We start from the raw sequence: 24,857 nt of genomic DNA, 5'->3' as shown, positions 1-24,857 counted from the left end.
GGGGGTCAATGAAACCCTCTCGTTGCTACGGGAACGCTTCTGGTGGCCCAACATGGCCTCGGATGTCAGAAGGTACGTGAGTGGATGTAACAGCTGCGCCATGTCCAAGAGTCCTCGCCATCTACCATCTGGCAAACTCCATCCTCTGCCCGTCCCCAACCGCCCGTGGTCACACCTGGGAATGGATTTCATGACCGACCTTCCTCCCTCTGACAATAACACATGTATTCTGAGTGTTGTGGATAGATTTTCTAAAGCATGTCGTCTTCTTCCTCTGAAGGGTCTCCCCACTGCCATGGAAACGGCAGAACTGATGTTTAACCATGTCTTCAGGTACTTCGGCATCCCAGCGGACATAGTGTCGGATCGGGGCCCCCAATTCATCTCCCTGGGGAGGGGGGTACTGTCACAAACACGCCAGGTTCCTCCTCCACACAATCACGACGCACACCCTCACCTGAGTACTAATCACCACCACCTGATCCGCATCACCTTCATCCACCTCAGCACCACAAAAGCCACACACACGCACTCAGTCATTGTCCGGTCACGTTCGCGACAAGATCATTCCTGCGCTAACTATTAGGACTAACTCCTATTTACCTTCTCTCCAAGGATAACCTCCGAAGTCTCTTCTTCCGTCTTCTCTCCAAGGATTACCTCCAAGATCCTCCCAAAGACCCCACGGTGCGTGTGTGTGGTACCCTCCTTCCCGGCACGGATCCCAGCACCCATCCACTCCTTACTTCCCGCTCCTCTTCTTGTGTCCATTTAATAAACTACATCTTTCATCTGTTACTCCTCTGTCTCCGAGTGATCCGTAACAATCATATTGCATTTTTTAATATTTACAATTTCAAACCTGGAAGACTTCTGCTGGGTAAAATCATTGCTGTTTTCAGGCTTATTAATATTTGTTCATGTCACATGGTCACATGTCCATGTATATTCATTCATTGTGCAATTTATTCAGATACTCTGATGTATTATGATGATTAATGCATTTCATGTTGGTGATAACAAAGAATGTAATATATTTTCTTTCTCTTTGTATTTCAGATCAATAGGGTACAAAACAATTCTATTGACATCTATGTAAGAAAATAGTTAGGTCAAAAGTAATCAAAAAGTATAGTCGATTATATTGCTGTAATCTAAAAGGTTACATTACTAATAGCAATTTTTATCATACAGTAATTTGCAGTCAATAACATGCTACAACGTTTCTGCAATCGAGCACTGGGTAATCAAACTGAAAACAACATATTTAGAAGGAACAATGTAACATGTTTAATTTCCTTCTATTTGTTGAAACAAAAGAGAAAGAGGAGGGGAAAGACTAAGATGAATATGGGGTGCTGTATAGGAAAGTGTGAATTGGATTTATTTTGATGGTCATAAACACTGCAGGTTCAGAACCACACAACCACAACCCCTAAATAATGTTTTTAAGACTAGGAGGAACACAGACACACATACTGTACATAGATAAAAATGCAAACAAATTATAAGGAATGGGCTTTGTTGAATGAAATGATTGGTGTGTGTATGTGTGCTCATAGCGGAAGGATGATTAGATTTCCATTAATGAGAGGGGATAATGATGGGGCGGGTGGATGCTTCAGTATGGGGGGTGAATTAAAACAGCATTGACTATGTGGCAGTGCATGCTATAAATTAGGTGTGGTGTGGTCAGTCTGCCAAAACTCCATTACATCTTCCTATCCATCCCAGATTAGAATATCCCTCCATCCCTCCACTCCTTTAGCCCTCCTCGCTTTCCCTTCAGCACAGGCCTGTGGCCCACTGCGTATAATCAAATTAATTAACAGTCCCCAGATCTTTAGCTCGTTAATCTATTTGTAGCGGTCAGCATAAATGCGTAACAGTCTTTTTTCAGGCTGTGGTTGTATTCATGAAAAAAAGAAACAAGGCTGAGGATCTCATACACACTTATTCACATGCACATTTACCATCATATCTATATCTATGGGAAATATCACAGACTTCTATTGCTATTGCTAAAATAAACCAGAATTACATCAAGGCTGCAAAACTACAGAAAAAAACTGTAATATTGTGAAATATTATTTCAAATAATTTAAAGAGTTTAAAGGACTATTTGAATATACATATTTACATAAAATATTTACATAAAATGTAATTATTTCCTGTGATGGCAAAGCCGGATTTTCAGCAGCAATTACTCCAGTCTTCAATACAAAAGCCTTGGAAATCATTTTCTAATATGCTGTCCAATAAATATTTTTTAATACTATCAATGTTGAAAAATGTTATGCATAATATTTATGTGATCGTTTTAGAGGATTTTTCAAATAAAAATTAAGAGGCCAAAGTTAACTTTGCCGTCTGTATGCAATTTTTTTAAAAATGCAAAGGAAAAATTCTTCCTTTATAGTACATAAAAAAGTGACATGACATACAGCCAAGTATGGTGACCAATACTCAGAATTCATGCTCTGCATTTAACCCATCCAAAGTGTGTGCGTGTGCGCACACACACACCCACACTCAGAGCAGTGGGCAGCCATTTATGCTGCGGCATCCAGGGAGCAGTTGGGGGTTCGGTGCCTTGCTCAAGGGCACCTCAGTCGTGGTATTGCCGGCCCGAGACTCAAACCCACAGCCTTAGGGTTAGGAGTCAAACTCTCTAACCACTAGGCCACAACTTCAAGAAATCATTGTCATGTAAATGTGCCCAAAGTTCAAAAGAACTTGTCAAAAGTATTAATTTATTAAAAAAGAAAATCTTTATGACCCCAATTTTTTTTAAGTTTAGTTTATATATAATATTTAATATTTATTCACAAGCATATTTATATTATTACACAGTATATATATATATATATATATATATATATATATATATATATATATTAAGTACTACTAACTAAACACACCCACACATAAATCTCTATTCCTCCACAGATGTTACCAAAACAATAACAATGTGACACATTATTCATATCTAAACATCACTAAAATGTAAATTTCAAAACACTTTTGCATAACCTAATGCAGAAGAAATGTAAAGTCTTAAAATCACCATAATATAGCAGCAAACTCTCACGCCCATATTTCACACACCCAAATCCTGTGGAGCAAGCCAACTTTGATGAGACACCTACTTTAGCCAGGAGACAAAAGAGTGCACTCTCACACAGATGTTCGGTTTATTTCCGAGCGTCTCATCTGCTAATCTATTCAAATATTACTCATCAGCTCTTCTCTACCTGTTAATATATTCTTCTCTGAAACAAGAGACAGGCATCGTCACCTCGTAGAGCGCACAGGTTAATTCCCCTGCGGTGGTCTTTTTGCCCCTCCTGTGTTCCAGCATGTGCATGTGTCTTTTCCCCCGTTCTATGAGTACAGTGAGGAGCCCTCCGCTGTTATTTTCTCACCTCTGTGTCAGCGAGTCCCCTGGGTCTATCTCAGGTTCACAAAAGCAGATATCTGGCTTTTGTTCATTAACACTAGTGAACTACAGGTAGAGCTAATTTGCAATGCAGAATGCTATTTCGGTTTGCTATAAAACCGCTCTTGGTACATATGTTTATCCATGAGGTAAATCTATAAAACTTTATTTTTTTTGCATTCTTTTCACTAATGATCTCTCCCGCTGCATCATTCTTAAGTTTCATCCATTACTCAGTCTGTGTGCAGAACTGTGTTGTTTATATGCAGTTGTCTTTACCATGTCAGGAAGCTTGAGGAAAGACTGTGGCTGTCTAGGTGTAGTCAGGATCTGGAAGAGAAAGCTGCTTGTCCTCCTGAGAGAGCTCAGCTCTGATCCATCTCTTTCTTTTTGTCCCTCTCCCTCTAACAAGGGAAGATTTGTGCAGATTTCCCCTCCATCGCTGGAAGAATAGATCCCCTTCATTCGTCTCTCTGTCCATTTATCTCACTCTTCTCTTCCCAAGAGCAGCAGCAATCCCAAAGCTGCATCATAGTGCCAAGAGAAAAAGCCTCTCATAAGACAGACAGACATACAGCCTTTCTGTGCACACACACACACACACACACACACACACACACACACAAACAGACATACAAACATACAAACAAACAAACACCATATTAAAATCAAGCATATGGTAGTTACTGCAGGGTTTTATTAGCATTTTAAAATTGAATATAACACATTAATCAATGTCAGGTCATTCCTTAAACATTAAACTACTTTTTAAAGATAGAAATTATATTAAATCTAAATGGAAATATACATTTTGTGAAATATTGGAATTTATTATTTTTTTTTTTTTTTGTTTAACCAAAAGTCTCCAGTCTACTGTTTTAACCCCCCTTTTCTATCCATTTATAAAAAGAGCTTTAATTTACTTTGTGTGTGTGTGTGTGTGTGTGTGTGTGTGTGTGTGTGTGCTTTTGTTTTCCATACTCTTATCCATCTAACAACTTCCTTAAAGAAGTGACATGATTTTGGTGGGAAGACAACAACACAAGCATCAGTAAGTATTTGTGAGAATTTTATGAAATTCTATTATACAAACACACACGCAGATAAAAAAACAAAAAAAAAACAAATTAAATACTAGCATATTCATCAATCATATATGTGAGCTAAGTAAAAGTCAAGTATAGTGGTAAATATCCTCTTTTATTTATTGTCTTCCAATAATTTATTGTTGAGAGGTGTGTGTGTGAATCAGAGCTTATCCACATTGTTTCTATGTGTGTGTGTGTGTGTGTGTGTGTGTGTGTGTGTGGGTGTGTGTGTGTGCGGTAAGGGAGGTGTGCTGTGGGGGCATTCAGTGAAGGTTGCAATGAAGCGGGCCACAGACTGTGAGCTCTGGGGGACAGCTTTGTATCACCCGTTCATCCCTCTATCCCTCCACCGCTTCATTCCTCTATCCATCTATTTCTTCACTCCTTCCCCCAAACCCCTGTCTCAAACACCCGGACAGTCATTTACCCTGTCTTATGATGTCGTCACACTATGTTAGTGGAGGCTGGCTAGCTGCTTCACCCCTCATCTCACACACACACACACACACACACACACACACACACACACACACACTGTGCCCAAATCCTTACTGACCTGCTCTTCCTACCATACAGACACACACACATGCAGATACACACTTTCAGAGTGGTCAGTGCGCAAGCAAGAGCTGCTGACGCAGGATCGCCACGGTAACAAGCTTACCTGCGGATAATCTTCTCAAAGAAATTTCAAGGGAGACGAAAAGGAGGCAGTGTGAGAGCGAGAGAGGAGGAGAGAGATAGATAGAGAATGGAGGGGGGTGAAAGGAGGGGGGATGGAGTGGAGAAGGAGAGAAACTAAGTTAAGTTTTCTGAGTCAGTGACTTGCTGCACCAAGCAGTTTCGATTCTGACAGCCAGCTTACCCTGGTGGTCAAGCATTTTCCGATGCCCCTGCAGCCAAAAGAGAAGGAAACCGAGGGTTAGAATGAAGGTATGAATAGACATCATTAAACATACACTAAACTAAACCAATTTCTTTCCACCCAAGAATGTGACCATTTCAGTGCGAGTGGAAGCAACTGCCCAAACTGTGCATTTAACTGACACATTAAGTAAGGGATAGTGTACATCCAGCCGGTTGTTATCGCAGAATAACCCTAGACAGGGTGATCAGGACCCGACGCGAAGCTGCTTATTACACGCCTGCTTGCCACATAAGTACATAATTAAACACAAAATATTGATTTGAGTTGTAATAATTTAAACGCAAAGCTTCTGTGAAGACAGTAGTTGCGAGCAAGCGGCTGAAACTAGAAGCACATTTAAGGGAAACAGTGCAGTCATACCATGTATTGCAGAACATTTCACCACATAAATAATTATGGCGATAAAATATTTAAGATGAAATTTTTTTATAAAATCGTACCAGATTGTTTAGTTATCTTATAATTCATTACAGCGTACAAAACAATCGTAGCAAAATGGCAGCAGCTACATTTGTATGAAACGAGAGCGAGTCCACAATACCAGGAAGACATAATTAAATAATTGTACACAATTTTGAATCAAGTTTTAATATTTTATTTGCTAAACAAATGCAAAGCTTCCACCATGAAAAAAAAAAAAAACAGTTCCTAGCAAGAGTACAGTGCCGACTCAAGTTACCCGGATGAGCCTGTGTTATCATCTTTGACCGGTTGTTATCGAGGGATAACATACCTCGGAATGCCACGAATAACCAATCAGAATAAAATATTCCACAGATCCGTGTAATAAACCACTATAAATGCATCATAAAAGTTATGACTATGTGACAAAATGCTTATTTTATCATTTTTATTAGTTTTTTCATGTCTATATAGTTTTTTTCAGTTTTAGTTTTAGTTTAGTTTTAGTACATCAAGTTAAGCAAACTGAAAATAAAATGTTCCCTTGAAAACTAGCTGAATATATAGTATACATTATGTGTACTTTTTATATATACTACATTTCAACTATTCTGAAGCTACTGAAAAACACTGAATAAAAACAAATCCGCATTGATATACTACAAATCTTAATCTTCCACTTGTCTCAAATTTCATTCAGTAATTGAATGTCTCCAGAAGACTTGAAATATACTAGAAACATCCACATATAATTTTGAAGAGCTATTCTATTTAGCTTGAATAATATTAAAAGAAAAAAACTTTTTGTTTAAAAACCTAATATGAACATACTCTTTTTATGCTCTCTTTTTCTCGCACACATAAACACACAGAGACCACTGATCAGCTTTTCTTTAATCAAACAGCAATTCTGAACTGCTTTTCAATCTCTGCATCATTTCCATTAGTGCTCGTAGCTCAATCAATAAATGCTGTGTACTCAAGCCCATCACTTTGAGTGTGTGTATGGTGTATGGTGGTGTGTGTGTGTATGAGAGAAATAAAGACAGAAGAAGAGTGTCAGCATATCCATATATTGGCCAACAGCATCATGTTAAAAGAAAACATTAAGATAACATTTTCTAAGTTTTTGGATAGTGTCTCAGTATTTACTCTGACTTGCTAAGGTCCTCTAAGCCTGTCTTCCCATCAAACTCTCACTAATCAGTATTCCTGCCATTTAATTCATTAGCCAGTGCACTTAATTATGACAAAGTATTACATTCAATTCCATTTACATGTGTAGTGCTTTTCAGAATACATATTACACCCTATAGTAAAGGGGCATACAAACCACCCAGCGAGACAGTGGCAAGAAAAAAACGTATTATAGCACCTAGTTGTAATGAGTGCTTCCGTGATATTTTTTTATTTATTTTAAGAGCTCTAGCCCTAAACAGTTTTATTTTTGGACTGGTATTTCATCCAGAAGTGGCGACTTAAAGTTAAAACGCTAAAATGAGTCGTTTGTTTTTTATAAGCACACAGCCTTTTGCATTACAATATGTTAATTGATAGATTGTGGATTACTTGTGAATTATTATGATGCTTTTATCAGCTGTTTAAACTCTCAATCTGACGGCACCCATTCACTGCAGAGGATCCATTGCTGTACTGCAAAATTTCTCCAAATCTGTTCCAATGATGAAACAAACTCATCTAAATCTTGGATGGCCTGAGGGTGAGTAAAATTTCAGCAAACTATTCCTTTAATGCTAATATTGACTAATTTGCTGTTCAATTAAATATAATGAATATAATGACTTGTAATAAAATAGAAGCCCATGGTATAGGAGCAATGCGGGCGGTGTATGACAGACAGGACAGGATAGTACTGTAGCTCAGCAGTCAAGTATGATCAGTAACAATTTGATTTAGGGAGGGAGGGAGAGTTTATTGAGCTGAAAAAGACTTATGATGAAATTAACATTAATCAGTGCAGGATGGAGGATCGCAGTGAGGAAGGGAATGGAGGAGAGAAAATGGAAGGATGGAGATGGATCGAATTATTCCTCTGACATGTGATGCATGACAAAGTGGAAAATGGCACATCTGATGGGTGAAGCTGAGGGTTAGTATAGCTGCGCTGACCCACAGACATATCACAGGCTTAAATCAAAGCTCAGTGCCTGATTGACATGAGATGCAGAGATTTTCTTTTTTACATTTAGACATAAACCAAGTATTTTGTTGCATTTCTTAATTAAGTTGCGATAACCTTAGGTAACTGACCTTTTTATCTATCCTTTAATTATCTATCTGCCTCTTCTCTTTCCATCCTTTGTATTTTTCTTTTGTATTCGGACTTTACAGTAGATTTCCATCTCTTTTGTCCATTATCTTTCCCTGTCAAATTGAAACGAGTAATCGGACAATAAAGTGTCTATTATGGAGGAAATAGTTCTGAAATCTGTGTCTTTAGACATATTGATCGGAGGTAAATTCCCATAGACATTTTCCTTGATATCTTTATCACTGCCAGTGTCAATGCGGTCACCAGTGGTCATGTCATCACGATCATCTCTGTCCTTCTCTTATTGGCATCATTAGTGTGACATCTGTCCAAATGGTTATCGCACAGATTGATTTCATCATTAATCTGAGAAAAGGAGCACGAGGTGGAACTAACCAAAGGCTAAATATCTATGGGGCCTCAAATGAGACAGACAGAATCAACATATACACGTTTTAAATGCAGTGGGGTCCAAAAATCTAAAAACACTTATGAAATTGTTTCAGTTTTGCTTTTTTTTTACAATTTAATATTGTTATATCCTGTTCTCTCGCTCACTTTCCTGTTGAATATTTACTATCCAGTATAACAGAGACGAAAAGCCAGTCAATACAGTACATAAAATACAATAAAAATATATTTAATATATTATATATATATAAATATATATATATATATATATTATTAAATATATATTATTTAATATATTATATATATAAATAATGGAAGTAATATATACAATAAATATAGTTTTTATTGCATTATTATCATCTTTGTATCTTAATAATAATTGGTAACATTTTACTGTTATATTTGCAAACATTAGTTACCTACAGGCACATTAATTATCTATATGAACTAAAAATGGAAAATGCATTTATAAATTTTGAACTTTTACTAATGTATCATTAAAATACATTTAAAAAGTTATATCTATAGTATTAATACATTTTTTATTAATATACTACAGTAGTTGACATGAATTAACAATAAACAGTTGTATTTCTATTGACTAATGTCATTTAATGTTAGTTAATTTTATATTATTTTATGATTTTTATTTTATAGATTTTAAATTTTATAATTCATTTTTACAAACCTTATTTATTATATTTTACTGTTTATTTTGTTTAGAAAACCTCTTGTTAAAATTTGATTTTGTAAGTAAAAGATACAAGGAGAAAAGTAAAAGCCCTTTTTTCATATCTAATGATGCCAGAATAATCCTGCAGATCTTGTGATTCTGTACTGAATTTGTAGTACATCAGCATATAAAGTGCAATATAAACACAGTCTTTTCCTAGACTGAAACAAAACTGTGTGGCATGCTGTGGATTGGAACAGCAAAATGATTTCTCATTGCCCTGGCATAATGTATTAAAAATGCTTGGGTGTGAAATAATTGAATAACTTTTAACATGCATATTTTGCAGTTGACTGTAAGGAATCTCCTTCGCATTATGCATTGTATACATTTATGAATGTAAAAAATAAATTGTTGTGCATCATGTCTATAAGGGTGTGAGTCAAAAAGGTGCATATATGTGTGTATGTGTGTATGTGTGTGTGTGTGTGTGTGTGTGTGTGAGAGAGAGAGAGAGAGAGAGAGAGTCTGATCCCTAAGGCTCAGTCAGTGTAGATTTATTGGACGAACCCACAACATTGTGACAATATTTAGTCTGATGCTGTCAGGGTGCGATAATAGCGTTGGAGATACGCAGTGGGGATGATCTCTCTGGCCTCGAGTTACACTGAGTTTAGCTGCTCATGTCAGCTAGCACTGTCTGTTTATGGTATCTTTTACTGAGAATAAACTGAAAGCAATTCATTCATTCATGATACATAAAACACACCACTGCATTCCATATCAAATCATCCATTTTCTTTGATGCTTGATAAATTATTTTTAATGTAAGGATCCTGATGGGAATAAAAGACATCAGAAATTGTGTCTGTATGATTCTGTAATATATGTTGTTTGATAATACCTTTAATACTTTTGAAATGAACTGCACTTCTTTCCAGAGTAATATAGACTCCATTAGGCATTGTGTTTCACACTGGGGGATCTTTGAGGAATGTGAGAGAAGCTAACCTTGGCCATGGCCTGATTTAATTAAAGTTGTTTTGTATTGAAACAAGCGGAGTGTGGTAAGTGTTATCAGCCGAACGCAGGGTGGTGGAACAGAGACATTAAATGGACTGCAAGTGCAGTGGGGCCAACACTGAATATCTACATCGATCCCACTCGCTACGCTCACAAACTCTAGACTTTATAATGCCACTGACTCTCCAAGAACTCCTTCTACACATATTTTATGTTTCCAGAAAAAAAGACAAAAATCAACAAAAATGCATATTTTAAGGAGTGAAGCAATGGCACACTTTATATTTGAAGTGTGTGATTGTAAATGTACCTAATCCAGTTTAATGCAGTGACAACTGTATTCATAGATTCATAGATGCCAACTTCTATAACCTGCTTGGAAACAATCATTATTTTTGAAAATCTGTTTTAAATGCTACTATATGGTTCAAAAATTACACACTTAACTTTTAAGATGATCCAGAAATACTTTTTTCCTTCTTATTTTTTTTTTTGTCTTTATACATCCATCCTTATAAAACCTCCTTTTCTGTAATTCACATCGCGGCTCACACTGTTTATATTTCTGAGGGGGAAAAAAAGACCAAAAACAACAAACACAGAGAAATGTGATGAGTCAGCTAATGTATAACCTCATGAAATGTCTCCTCCCTCACACAGGCTCCTTGATAGACCTCTACTCTCCACTTCTCTTCCACTGTGTTTCCTGTCCGAAAAAAACAAACGAAAAAAACATACAAAAGCAGAAGCTGGGATATTAAATGGAAAACACTAATAATGTAAGTATTGATTAGCATAAAATATATTTTACATTCATGTAAAACATCATTGCACATTTTTTGAAAATGTCATGTTTACAGTATTTCATAGGATCTTTATTATAAATATGAATCTCGCTCTTTCTTGTGTCATTCACTCTCTCTCTCTCTCTCTCTCTCTTTTACAAGAAAAGGCATTTGTCTCTTGAGAACACTTTCAAACTGAGAACAGCGTTAATTGGTCCCTCAGTTAATTAACAGAGACACAAATACGTCATTGCAGTGCATCCTGTTCTTTTCCTTTCCATTTCTTGCAAATTAACTGCACAGTCTGATCCCTACAACTTCTGAAAGAATATAAAGACATATGAAGGTTTTTTTCTTTTTTTTTTTTACAGAACTATGAACAATCAACCAATATTATAACTTGTATAGTTTGATTTGTATTAACTTCCTACATTTTTAAACATTATTTCTATTGTTTTGTAATGTTTTGATATATGGGGACCAGCAAATGTTTAGTTAGATTCTTCAAAATATCCTCTTTTGTGCTCAGCAGAAAAAAAAGAAAAGAAAAAAGAAAAGAAAAAAGAAAAAAGAAAAAAGAAACACATTTTGGAAAACCGTTTGGAAAAACTTAAGGGTGACTAAATAATGACAGAATTAAAATTTTTGGAGTGAACTATTCCTGTAATAGTCAACTTTTTGATTCTGTGACAATGCCCAAATTAGTAAATTGTTTACTTCATAATGAATCTGTCCATTTCATCCAGTTAGACCAACACAGATTTGGCATCAACAGGGAGGCAGTAACACATTAGTACTACATAATCAGACAATCATAGTGCTATGAAGTCACACACATCTTTTACATGTATTTTGCCACCAATTGTTTCATCAGTTGAGCATAAGAAGGACAATTCTGAAAGCTGACATCTGTACATTCATTTATTATTCGTTATTTTGGCTTGATGTGATGTTCAGGTTTCATTCATCAATCAGTTAAAGACATTTAACACCCATCTCTGTTGCAAGGCCAGCCTACTGTCGTGTAACTTCTCCATTTGTCATCTCATAGACAAACAATTATTATTCAGTATTGTACTGTATGAAATCTCCTAAGAGACCGTGTCTGTATTGAGGTCAATGGTAACACACACACACTTGATTGGTTTATCGGATGCTGAGGTCAGCATATTTGATCATCCTTAAAGTGCATGGGTTCACTCAGCCCTATATATATGCAAATCCATTTCATTCTTCTGCTGCAGCTGTAAGCAACAATCTATGAGAACTATTGATTAACAGGGTGCTGCCTATTCAAGAACATGTGTGTTTGCTCATGTGCATGTTTGTTTTTACAAGTAGTAGAATTAATACATATATAATTAATCCAGATCATTTCCAAAATGTTTAAAAGGAACAGTGCAATGTGTTTGAATAAGGTTGAGAGGTATCAGTATCAGTGGCCATCTTGATGCTTGGTGCCCTATAGGTGATATATATATATATATATATACATTCAAAATCCATTTGATTCATATCCATCAGACTGAATGACACTTTTGGTTTACAAATGTCTAGAGTATAATGACCAGTGAGAAAGCTTAGAACAATCTAGCAGAAAAGCTGATGTGGTGATTAAAAACTCTAGGATGAGGGCCAAACTGCTTTTGAATGATTCCAAAATTCTTTAAAGGATTCCTTTCTGCTCCTGCGCAGATGCACTGTAGATATATATGATTTATTTCTTTGTCCTTTTAATCTGCAGAGATAGAAGAAGTGTGTGGCTTTTGCCGGCTTGTCTCTGCTTGTTTAAGTGTGACCTCCACATAGGGTGACAATAGCCTTGTTATATTTCTCAAGTATGGGGCCCTCCAGAGGTTTATTTGTGCCCTCAAGCCTCATTGTGTGCTTGTGTACACGCGTTTGTGCATGTGTGTATCTCTTTGTGTGGAGACATGCTTTCTCAGCACTGGAAATTTTCTCATGCAGAACCACAAGAAAACAAAGAAACATGCATAAATACACTCTATGACACACACACACTCCGCTACCGTACACATTCATGATGATCCTCTTTTTGATCATAGGTAGGTTCAAGGAGTAAAATTCAAAACATTATTGTGGTAGCTGTTATGTATATTATTTGATTAATAGAAAGTTTAAAACAGCTTTTAGTTGCTAACACTTTTAACCGTAAATATCTTTACTGTCACTTTTTATCAATTGAATGAATCCTTTCTGAATAAAAGGAAAAGGAAGAAGTAATATTAGTTATTATTTGTCAAAGAATGCTGTAAATATTTATTTATGTAACCATTATTAATTCATTCATTAATTCTTTCATTGTTTGTTAGTTTGCTTAATCGTGTGGCGATATATTCCATGATTACCAAGGCAAATAAAAAATGCAATCAACTTTATAATGGTTAGACATCTATGGAAGACCTTTGATAACTAACCCTACAGCTACTGTCCCTCACCAAAATTGGACATAAGTAACTTTACCATAATAATAATCAAAGCAAGATAAAGAGAGAGAGTCTGTATGTGTGTTTCATGTCTGTGTGTGTTGGGGTCAAAGTGCAACAGGAACTAAAACAAAAACACCTACAGTAAATAAATCACACACTTTCACAAGAGTGGAGGCCCTGATATACGGAGGAAAGAGAGGAGGAGATGGTTGTTTATGACCAGCTTGTCACATCCTCTCTCTCTGGGCCGATTGTGAAATTAAGTGGTGAGGAGCGGTGAAGAAGCCGAGGGGCAGTCAGATAACATTACTCACTCCCTGCATCACAATTAGTGCAAATGGTGCATTACAGGAAAATTATCATCAATATGATATTAGCAGATGCTCCCTAAACGAATCAGAGGGAAAACTGCTTATTCCTCTGTCTACCCAGATAACGAGAAGAATAAATGAAGACTTGAAAGAGAGAGGACTGACACATTCTGAAAGGGAAAGAGGATTTAATTTGTTCAGCGCATGGGAATGTTGTACACACAGATTTCTCAGTGTACACTGTCTGTCAATGTCTGCTGCATTAATAGACTTTTGTATCTTTATTAGTTTATTAATGTCATTCTACACATACACAAATAAATACATACAGCCTCATTTGTTGTTATTTTAAAAGCTAATGTGTGTAATTCCACTAGCACTAGCATCACCAAATGGAACTGCAAAAAACAAAGATTATTTTCCCTGAATTCTCTTCCCATCTGCCATTGGTTGAGAAAAAAAAAGATAGCTCCGCCCCAACTGGCCCAACTGGGCAAAACTGACCAATGCATGGCTTGCAGTTGGCTCTGCTTATTAAGCTGATAAAAGTGAAAAGTATTTGTATTAGGGCCATCAAACTGATTAATCGTGATTAATCACATCCAAATTTATATGTATATACATTTATGACATGTACAGTATATATTTAGGAAATATATGTAACATCTGCATTTATATATAATATAAATCATATATAAATGTGAATATATATACATACTGTGTGTGTACATACATAAACAAATAAATATTTTAAAATATATTAATATATATATGGCTATTTTGGATGTGATTAATCATGATTAATCGATTTGACAGCACTAATTTCTATGAAAAAAATAAAATAAAAATTATATATGCACTTCAGTTTTAAAGGTATAGTTCATCTAAAGATGAAAATTCTGGCATTTAAGTTTTCTAATTTACTCACCCATATGGCGTTCAAACCTGAATATTATTTTAAAATACAGTGTTTTTGTCCATGCAATGGAAATCAATGGTAACTAAAACATTGACAACTATTTAAGAACTAAAACTGTCTTGGTTACCAACATTCCTTAAAATATTTTCTATTGTGTTCCATTTAAGGAAGTAAGTCACACCCATTTGGCGCGACATAAGGGTGAGTAATTTAGTTTTTTTACCATTATTTTTGGGTCAGCTGTCACTTTGAATGCTGTGAGTCTGTTGCCTTTGCACTAATGTTTATATAAAGCGTGCTTCTTAAACACTTGTAATGGTAACTTGGGTTTCTATATTATCATGAAACAGCAGTTATGTAAGATGAAGCTTTGGATTCCCCCAAGCAAACACAAGTATCAGTGTGTTTTTCCTCTTAATTGCTTTAACTGCTTGTAACTTAGGAAATAATGTTTAAACTGTGGAAAATTAAATCTCCCATATGACAAAGCAAGCACTATTATACAAAGGAAGGGGCCCATTTTGTTAATGGTTCCATGCAAGTATTGGCCATCTTGCCCAATAATGTTCGCCGTACATCTCAGTTCATTTGTTTTCCGCAGAGTCAGCAGAATAAAGATGGGAAATAATAACATGGGGGTCTCTAAATATGGAAAAGAGAGTGAGGAACAGAGAGAGAGAGAGAGAAAGAGAAAGAGAGAGAGAGAGAGAGAGAGAGAGAGATGGGGAGGGGATGTGTTTTGACAAAATAAAAAGTATGGTGCAGAAATTTGAATTTGTATTATGGTTTTCAGGCTTTGGCATCAGGCCAATGAACTGAATTACTCTCATTTTGAACCTCCATTTTCTGGTATACAAAACACTTTTTGAAAGTATTGGAGATGTAACTCTAGAAATTTTGTAAATATGCAGTTTGAATTTGACTTATACTGCTTTTGGCAGAGAACTGCGGATTATCTATTAACTCTGTTTATTACTGCCTTTCAAACAGCTGACTCATCAGTTTTGCTATTACTAGGGATATATATATATATATATATATATATATATATATATATATATATATTTATACACACATACATTTTTTCTGGTCCAAATGCCAAGTTGATTGGTGGTAATGGAGGGAGTTTATGTCTGCCATGTTTATGTATGCTTTTAGTGTATTCCCAAGTGGGACGCACATTTTTTACATAAAGGAACAAAAATAAAAAGGATTGATTGAGAAGGAGATGAGATGTTGTGTGTTTGCTGGATAACCTTACCTTCAGCGTAGAAGGGACGATGTATGTAATAATGCATAGGTGGTGGTCCTGTGGGTGCTGTAGAGTAGCAGCTTTAGAGCGGGGATATCAGTTTGTGAGCGTGAGTGTGCTCTAAGGCAGGTTGAGGCCTGGCTGGCCAGGAGAGGCCTGTTCATTTCACAGCTGTAGTGGGATTATGTGGAGTCAGGGTGGAGGGGGTAAGCCTGGCCCTTTTATCTCATTCAAACATGCTGCTAATTCAGCAGCACGCGGCTGGCACCGCGACTAGCACGCTAATCACCGCATCACTTTCCCAGCAGTGAATAAACCTCCATTCTAATCCTCAATCAACCACACTGACACCCGTTTACACACTCCCGACACACCGGGAAACGGACAGAGAGAGAGAGAAAGAGAGAGAGAGAACGAGGGAGCAAGAGAGCGAGAGCGTGGGGAGCAGAGAAGCAAAGGAGGAAGCAGCCTGGGCGATGCAATAAAAAAAAGAAAGAAACAAGAAAGGAATATTAGAAAGAGAGATAGTTATTCATTTTTTTGTACTGTACATTCAGGATTAAATATCAATAAATAAAAATCTAAAATCTAATTTTACATCTTAAAATTGTGTTGACATTTTCAATTTAGATGTTAAAAAATGTGTTTATAGCATTCATAAGGTTAAACTTATATATTGGTAACACTTTACCAATTTGTTAATATAAGTTAACATGAACTAACAATGAAAAATATGGTACTAATACATTATTGAAATCAAAATTAGTATCTGTTAATATCAGTGTGGAGGAGAGCTGAAATAAACTAACAATGAATGAACAGTTATGTTTTTATAAACTAACCTTAAGAGCGACTAATAAATACTTAACAAATATATTGCTCTTTATTAGTTAACACATGAACTAATGATAACTAATATGACTTTTTTATATTTATATATAATAAAATTAATCTTATTTTATTTTAACCCTATTTGAGGGTGTTTACCACTCACCTGTGGTTCATTTATGTTTTCCAGGTATTGAATCCTTTCACAGCCTGGTACCCTCACAGAAATGCACACTGTAATGGAGAAGCAAAGAGTTGGTTTTTTTTTATTTATTTTATTTTTATTTTTTTACCGGTACAGTATATCACCCACAATTCCCAATGGGTTCAAGAAGGTTAAGGATGAGTGCTTCAGTGTTTGTGTGCACCGTACTGTGTAGTGTAATGCGTGAGATTAGTTGGAGCCAAATGCAAATGTTTACTGTGTGGTTTTAGCAATGGTGGATGTAAGTAGAAAGGTTATATATATATATATATACTTGTAGTCATCATAAGTCAAAGATAAGCAAAGAGGGCAATGAAAGTCAACCATGAAGAGTGTCATGATAATATACTAACATCTCAACTAGACATAAATGTTCTAACATGAGCCATGGTCTTTTTAAATTATGTGTCTGCAGGGCAGATACAGACGCAGTGTTTTGTCAATGATATGAAAAAGTGATGAGATATTGATATAGCTATCAAAGCTACATTTCAAAACCTGCCATCTCATCAAATGCACATCTATGATATTAAACATAAGCTTCTTAAGCATGAATATAGAATTACACAGAGAGAGAGAGAGAAAGATAGGGAGAGAAATAGAGAAATAGAGAAAGTGTTAGTTTCAGTGTACTTGTTTGTCTACACACTTCAGATCAATGAGAAAGGAATTAATTTTATCCCATATTCTTTGATGCTCTGACGGCTAATCATTTCAGAGTTGATTACACAAACACTGTCAATGGATCAACTCAATGGATGAAAAGTTTTTTTTTTTTTGGTGCAACCTGTTTACAAACTCTATGCTACGGTTTCCCGGCTCTGTTGTATGAGTGAAGGATGATGTACAGTCAGCCTAGATGGTCATAAAGTACAGCCATCACTGCAAAATAAACCCCCAACAGGGCGATCAAGACCCCAACACCACACAGAGGGGTCTTGTTTCATTCTAAAGGGTGATTATATTACGTGGCTTCTCACCAAATCTGTAAACAAATGGATTTTAAATATTAATTTGAGTTGAAATATTAATTATTCATTAATTGAAAAATTATTGTTAATTAATAAGTGATGAGAATCATGAAAGTAGACGTTGGAAATTGGCTGCCAGAGACAGTCAGTTATAGATTAGCGGTCTTATTTGAGTGCTACATTTGACCAAAATCAAGTATTCATAACAGCTGTGAAATAATAAACAATGACAAGCAGACATAAAAGAAATGGGCACACACACATTTGTTTTCTGTCATTATAAAGACTTTATATTGTTTTCGTTGACTTAGTATATGATATTTTACCCAAATGTTGATATTTATGAGTTAACTTAATTGATAAATGACTGATAATATTGCTTCATATTCATTATAATTTTTTTTCTTTACATTATGTTGTACAATTCAAGGCACTTTCATTCTGTGGACCAGTGGCTGGTCTTCATATTGTTATTAATTTAGTCCCCACAGTGAAAGCAAAACCTGATTCTCACACAAATACTCACTACTATGAGGGGTTTTGTGGAATAGGTGACTGGGAGAGAAAATAATTGCCATTCCCCTTTGGTTTGTGTATTACAGAACTGAACAGTGCACCCAGATTTCCATACCTCATCCATAATTAACCTTGGGGCAGATACAATACATGAGAGACACATGGACGAAGAAAGAAAGAGAACAAGGGAGAGAAAATAAGAAACAGAGAGTTTATGCATTTATTGTGATCATATGTGTGTAGAGGATTTAACCTGTCCCACAGAAGGTTTGGATCTCTCCCATAGGTCTTTATTAGTATTCAGAGACACGAAGTGTGTTTGCGTGTTCGTATGTGTGTACATACTTGTTGATGCAGGTACATGCTATTTGTTTTTAACACATATATCCATCTACGACAATCACTAATCATAACAATTTTGTCTAGTACCTTTAAACATTAAAATGCATAATTTTTCACAGTGCTGCTGCAGGGATTAATTTGCATTAATGTTGCAAATTAACACACACAGAATAGAATCTGTGAATAGAGAATAGAGTCAGAATAGAATCAGTGTGACACTCTGTTAAGTGTGGGCCCATGGGAGAAAAATTCTAAATAGTGCTTATGATTTTATTCATGGCATAAACTCTTGGTGAAAAGGGGGGGATTTATTCATAAAAGTTGTATGCCTATTATGAAACATAACTGCATTATTTTATATACAAAAAGCAGAAATGGTAAGGATTTGTAAAGGTCCTTAAAGACAACATGATAATGTTAACCTGTATAACGACCCCAGTTTAAAACATTCAGCACTCTACGAGACACATTACATTGACTGATAGAGTGAATGATTACTGCATCTGCAGGGGGTGCAGACTTCCTGCTGTGTGTGGGTGTCTGCGCATACAGTTTCTTTCCAGCAAGAACTGTATTCAAAACTCATCTTTTGTAGTTGTTGTTGTTGTTGTTGAGCATGATTATACACACAACTATGATTTGAAAGCAGACTAGCAAGTTGATGAGTTTTCCTGAATTATAATGCTGTTTAATGTCCTGGACAATATCTGAAGTCCCATTTAGACACTTGTTAGCAGCCACACACACACACACACACACACACACACACACACACACATCACAAGATGGTGTTACTGATGTATTTTATGACAAAATGTGGAAATATAATGAGCTTGTGTCAACCACAGACCTTATTTCAGACAAAAATATATACACATTGTCTTTGTATATTAAGCTAGGATAAAATTTGGTATTTTAAATGACACACGTCACTTTCAATAAGAAATATATCTATTGTTATGCACTTGTTACCCTTTAAACTTACCCTTACCTGTTCTTTATGTCTTTGTCTGTCTTTCTGGGGGCTCTAGCCAAACTTCAGGCCAGAGTCTGAACATTAAAGCGTCCATGAACATCTGCCACATCTGCTTTAAACTCAACCTCTTTTTCCATCTCCTCCACAGATCCCAATGAAACGGTATCATCTCTCCCCTCTCCTCATCCATCTCACAGCTCTCTATCCCTCTTAGCAAAGCTTTCTCAATCTCTCCTTGACTACTTTGAAGCTCACCTGCCCTTCATCCTGTTACTATAAGAAGTGAGAGTGTGATTGTGTACGTAGGTCTGTGCGCTCACAGAGTCTTTACGACTATTCTCGCCGATAAATACAGTTTGGGAACTTTGAGAAAAACACAGGAAACCCACACCTAGGAGAGTAGATGAGACACAGGACGAACAAACAAAAAAGGAGGGAGAGAGGATAGCAAAGAGGGAATACAGTAGGGTATGAGTTAAAGTTTGTGGTCAGCAGCACCACGGGCATCATAAATCAGATTTCCCACAATCCCTGTGGAGGAGCCCTGCGCTCGGCCTGCCGCAGACACGCTCAGTGGGGCGCGGCACATCGATTGGCGTCGCCACTGTGATGATGAGTGCTGCGGGGTCTGGGGGTGAGGGGGGATAGCGTGTGTATGTGTGTGTGTGTGTGTGAGAGAGGTGGCTGTGAGGTCTACTTGCTCATGAAGAAGTCTACCTCAGCACCTGCCCCGAAAAACAGCGAGTTGGACCTGAGCGAATGTGCAGAGTCTGGGCCTATTTCCTCTCAGATCAGCATTCACCTTCTGTCTCTCATGCACACATTCAGGAAAAACAAACAATAGCATGCTGACACACACACACACACACACACACACACAGATATATATTTACATATTCATCACAAACACAGCTGAATAGTTGAACAGTTGCTCATAACTCAACAAACGGCTCTCTGTCCACTAATAAGTGTCTCATGCTTAGAAATGTTATTGTCACTTCATTGTTGCATTTTAAAGCAAGTTATGAACTGAAAGAATTTTTAAAGTGACTCTCTGTAAGCTGTTTGAAGTTACTGAAAGACACAGACTCTTCCACATGTTTGGACCTGTTTGGGTGTGTGTACTACAAAAGTTAAAGAACAGCATTTATTTAAATTTACTAAGTCCTAAAAAATTTGCACCTGCAGAACTTCACAGAATTTAGAGTTAAAACAGAATTAAACTGAAAGCCCAGTCATGCACAAAGTTCTGTGTCCCTTGCTCTAAATAGATTTTACTCTCTGCTCTTCATTACAAAAAATAACCATCGTTTTATTACAAAATAAATAACCATGGTATTTGTAGGAAACACTGTGGTTCTACAAATGGTAATCAATACGCCAAATAACATGGTTACATTTTTACTATAATAAAACCATGGTTATTTTACTTACCTGCATTTTGATATTTTAATCATTTTGACATAAATTAGTAGATTTTGCTCCAAGGTATGTTTCTGCTGAGAGTAAAACATGCTAAAAGTCACATTATACAGTGACATTATACAGATATACAGTATACATAAGTATTTATAATATAAAAAGTCAGAATGTGTTTTGTAAGATATAAAGTCACAATTGAGAGAAATAGTCGCAGTAACATTGAATAAAGTATAATTATTAGAACAAGGTAGCAGTTGTAAGATATGAAGTTAAACATGTGAGGAAATAAATATGCAATTGCACTAAAGATGCAATTATGAGGAATGAAGTAACAATAGTGAAATATAAATGACAGTTTTGAGAAATCATGTCTGAATTTTGATAAAGTCCCAATTATATGATATAAAATCACAGTTGTGAGATATAAAGTGCAGCGCGTTTTATTAGATTTTTTTAATCATTGAATATCACAAACTTTTCCACCAAAACACAGACACAGAAAAGTAGTTGTATTTAAAAGCTGGCATGACACGTCTGTCCCTCTAAAAGTTAAGATAAACCCAAAGCTTTTATTATGAGTCTGCTGATGATTTCCATCTTGAACTTCTTGTGTGTTGTGGAAAGTTTTGTAAGACTTCCCTTATTGGCAGGCTGCAAAGTGAAAAGACCGTCCACACACCTTCTCTCTCTCTCTCTCTCTCTCTCTCTCTCTCTCTCTCTCTCTCTCTCTCTCTCTCTCTCTCTCCCTTTTCCCTTTCATAAATTTCATTAAGAAAGAAATCACATTACACTATTTCTCTGGACCTGCTTCCAGGGGTTAACCACTTTGCTTAGCAATGTAAATTCTCAGCTTAGTCAGGGCCATTCTCCACAGCCTGGCTGCTTCGATGCAGCCCGCGCCGAATTAAGCGATATCTATGTAAATTTGTATGTGTGAGAGAGTGTGTGTGTGTCCTGGAGATGGACATGGGGTGTGTGGAATGTGTAAACCTATTCTCCTGGATTACTGAATTTGTGTGCATGTGTGTGTGTTGGGCTCATCTCACTATATGCACATAGGATGAGCACGTTGTGTTAACCCTATCTGCTGGATTATCCGGATGGTGTGAGTGTGTGAGAGTGAGAGTGAGAAAGAGTCAAGCACTTCAGAATGGAGAAAAGGAGGTTAAAGGGGAACTTATCGTCTTTGTGCAGAAGATAGACTTCCACAGGCTGGTCTCTCCTTCTGCCCCACCAATGAAGAACTTGACACTTCGTCTAAGAGCGGGAAAACACCAGCCTGAACCTGTCGACAGCTCGACCACCTACACACTCACAAACACACAATAAACACACAAAGGAGTTTTTGCCAAAGTCCTATTAAATAAAATTAGTTTTGTGTCCATGTAAAAATATTATTTTATATTTTAAACATTTAAAATGTCATATTTCATGTGTGTGTGTATTCACTAAATATATAAAAAATAAACAAATTATTACACCCTTAAAATTATGTATTTAAATAAATTAATCTCCAAATCGATAAATAAAAAAGAAAGTATAATTAACTTGCTGAAAATAATTTCTGAATATCAGTTAAACTCACTTGGATGAAGCTGCAAAAAATTAAAGAATATTTGGAACACATTTTGCATGTCAGGTTAACTTTAATTCTGACAGAAAAAAAACAACAAAAAAAGTTGAATTAATTCAATATGATTTCACAATTCTTGCAGCATCAAAATGGTTTCCTGGCTAAATTAATAGTTTTTTTTTTTTTTTTTTTTTTTTTTACAAAAAGGTAGTTAACATTAGTCAATGCATTGACTAAAATAAACTAACAATGAGCAATTTAATTGTTACCTTCTTGATATTGTTAGATTGAACAACTGTTCATTGTTCATGTCAGCTCAGGTCCAATTAATATTAACTATGATTAATAAACGCTTTTGAATTATTTTTCATTATTAATTTGTGTTAACTAACATAATTATCTAAAGTTAAAAAAAATAATGTTATTTTAAATCATTTCCAATTATTATACAATATGAATAACACCCTCACATTTGCCTGTCCAGTCAGGAACAACAACTACAATGGACTTTTAATTTCTTCCTATGGTTCAAAGGTCAAGATGAAGATCCATGGCAGTGTATAAGCACCTCATGGAGTGCACCAGCACTACGATTTATCTTCCTACTGAAGCAAATAGTCCCGAGGCCTCTAGAGTTTAACTGCTACACTCTCTATCTATCCGTCCATCCATTTGTTTGCTTGCTTACTTACCCTGCAGTCTATCATTGACACTGGTGAATGATAGTTCGCTTGTTTGGTCAATGGCACAGTTTGCTGTTAAACTGGAAGGTCAACCAAAGGTGAGTGGGTCATGAAAGAAGCCAACCTGTCTATTTTAAACTCTTGAGTGGACAGTGAACTGCTCATATCTCAGATCATTGTCCTCTAGCCGTTATGTAGATGTGGAACTTGACCTGTTAGGGGACTGATGGACCAGGGTAAAGTGTGCAAGGCTGTCACTGTTCTACCTGTAATCCATTTCTGAACTGGTTTGTCCTCTGCACTTGTTCAATCATTTCCTGATTGATTCTGATCTTGATCAATCCTTGGAAAGACAGATGGCCCCTCCTTCACTCTTTAGTCTATACTCTGCCACCACACACACAGTCAAACACACACTACGGCCCCTGTCCCAAACCCTGATCTATAATGTCGCTTCCTCTATGGCTGAAGGCAAATGAGGCAAAGGGTCGAAAAAGGAGGCATTTATTGATGTAGCACTCCTGTTGTTCACACACACACGCGCACACGCGCACACACACACACACACACACACACACACACACACACACACACATGTTTATTTTTATTTAAAATTGGGGACATCCCATAGGCGTAATGGCTTTTATACTGTACAAACTGTATATTCTATGGCCCTACACCAACCCTACCCCTAAACCTAACCCTCACAGGAAACCTTGTGCATTTTTAATTTCTCAAAAAAAAAAAAAATCATTCTGTATCATTTATAAGCGTTTTGAAAAATGGGGACATGGGTTATGTCGTCATAAGTCACCCTCTCCTTGTAATACCTGTGTCATACCCATGTCATTATACAGAGTTGTGTCCTGATATGTCACAAAAACAAGAGCACACACACACACACACAGACACACACATATATATATATATATATATAGGAAGGAACTTGTTCAGAGGGTTGTTTGAAGACTGAACGCTAAAATTTAGTGCTGTGTTGGCAGCAATGTCTGTGGGTGAGCAGCATAAATCCTTATAATGCAGGTTTATAATAGTTATAATCATATAGAACCAAACCTGAGACAAGCCATTTGCCCAAGAAGGACCTTTGAGAGAACAAACCAAATCAATTACATAAATCACCTATAAATGTTTCTTGATTAATTACTTATTCACCCATATTTCCATTAAGGGATGGTGTGAAAGATGAAATATAGTGAACGTTCAACTATTGTCTGCTCTTGCTTCTCAACAAACAGATTTATAATGTGAATACGAGAATGCCAAAATATAACAAAGCAGCAGCTTGTGTCATGGATGATGGTTTCCAAACTCTTGCATTTGTGAAGGTGGAAGGGTGACTACAGATGTGCGATTTTAGGTCTGGAACA

This window comes from Carassius carassius, chromosome 17, assembly GCF_963082965.1.
Source record: "Carassius carassius chromosome 17, fCarCar2.1, whole genome shotgun sequence".
Lineage (NCBI taxonomy): Eukaryota > Metazoa > Chordata > Actinopteri > Cypriniformes > Cyprinidae > Carassius > Carassius carassius.
This window is presented reverse-complemented; position numbering follows the sequence as displayed.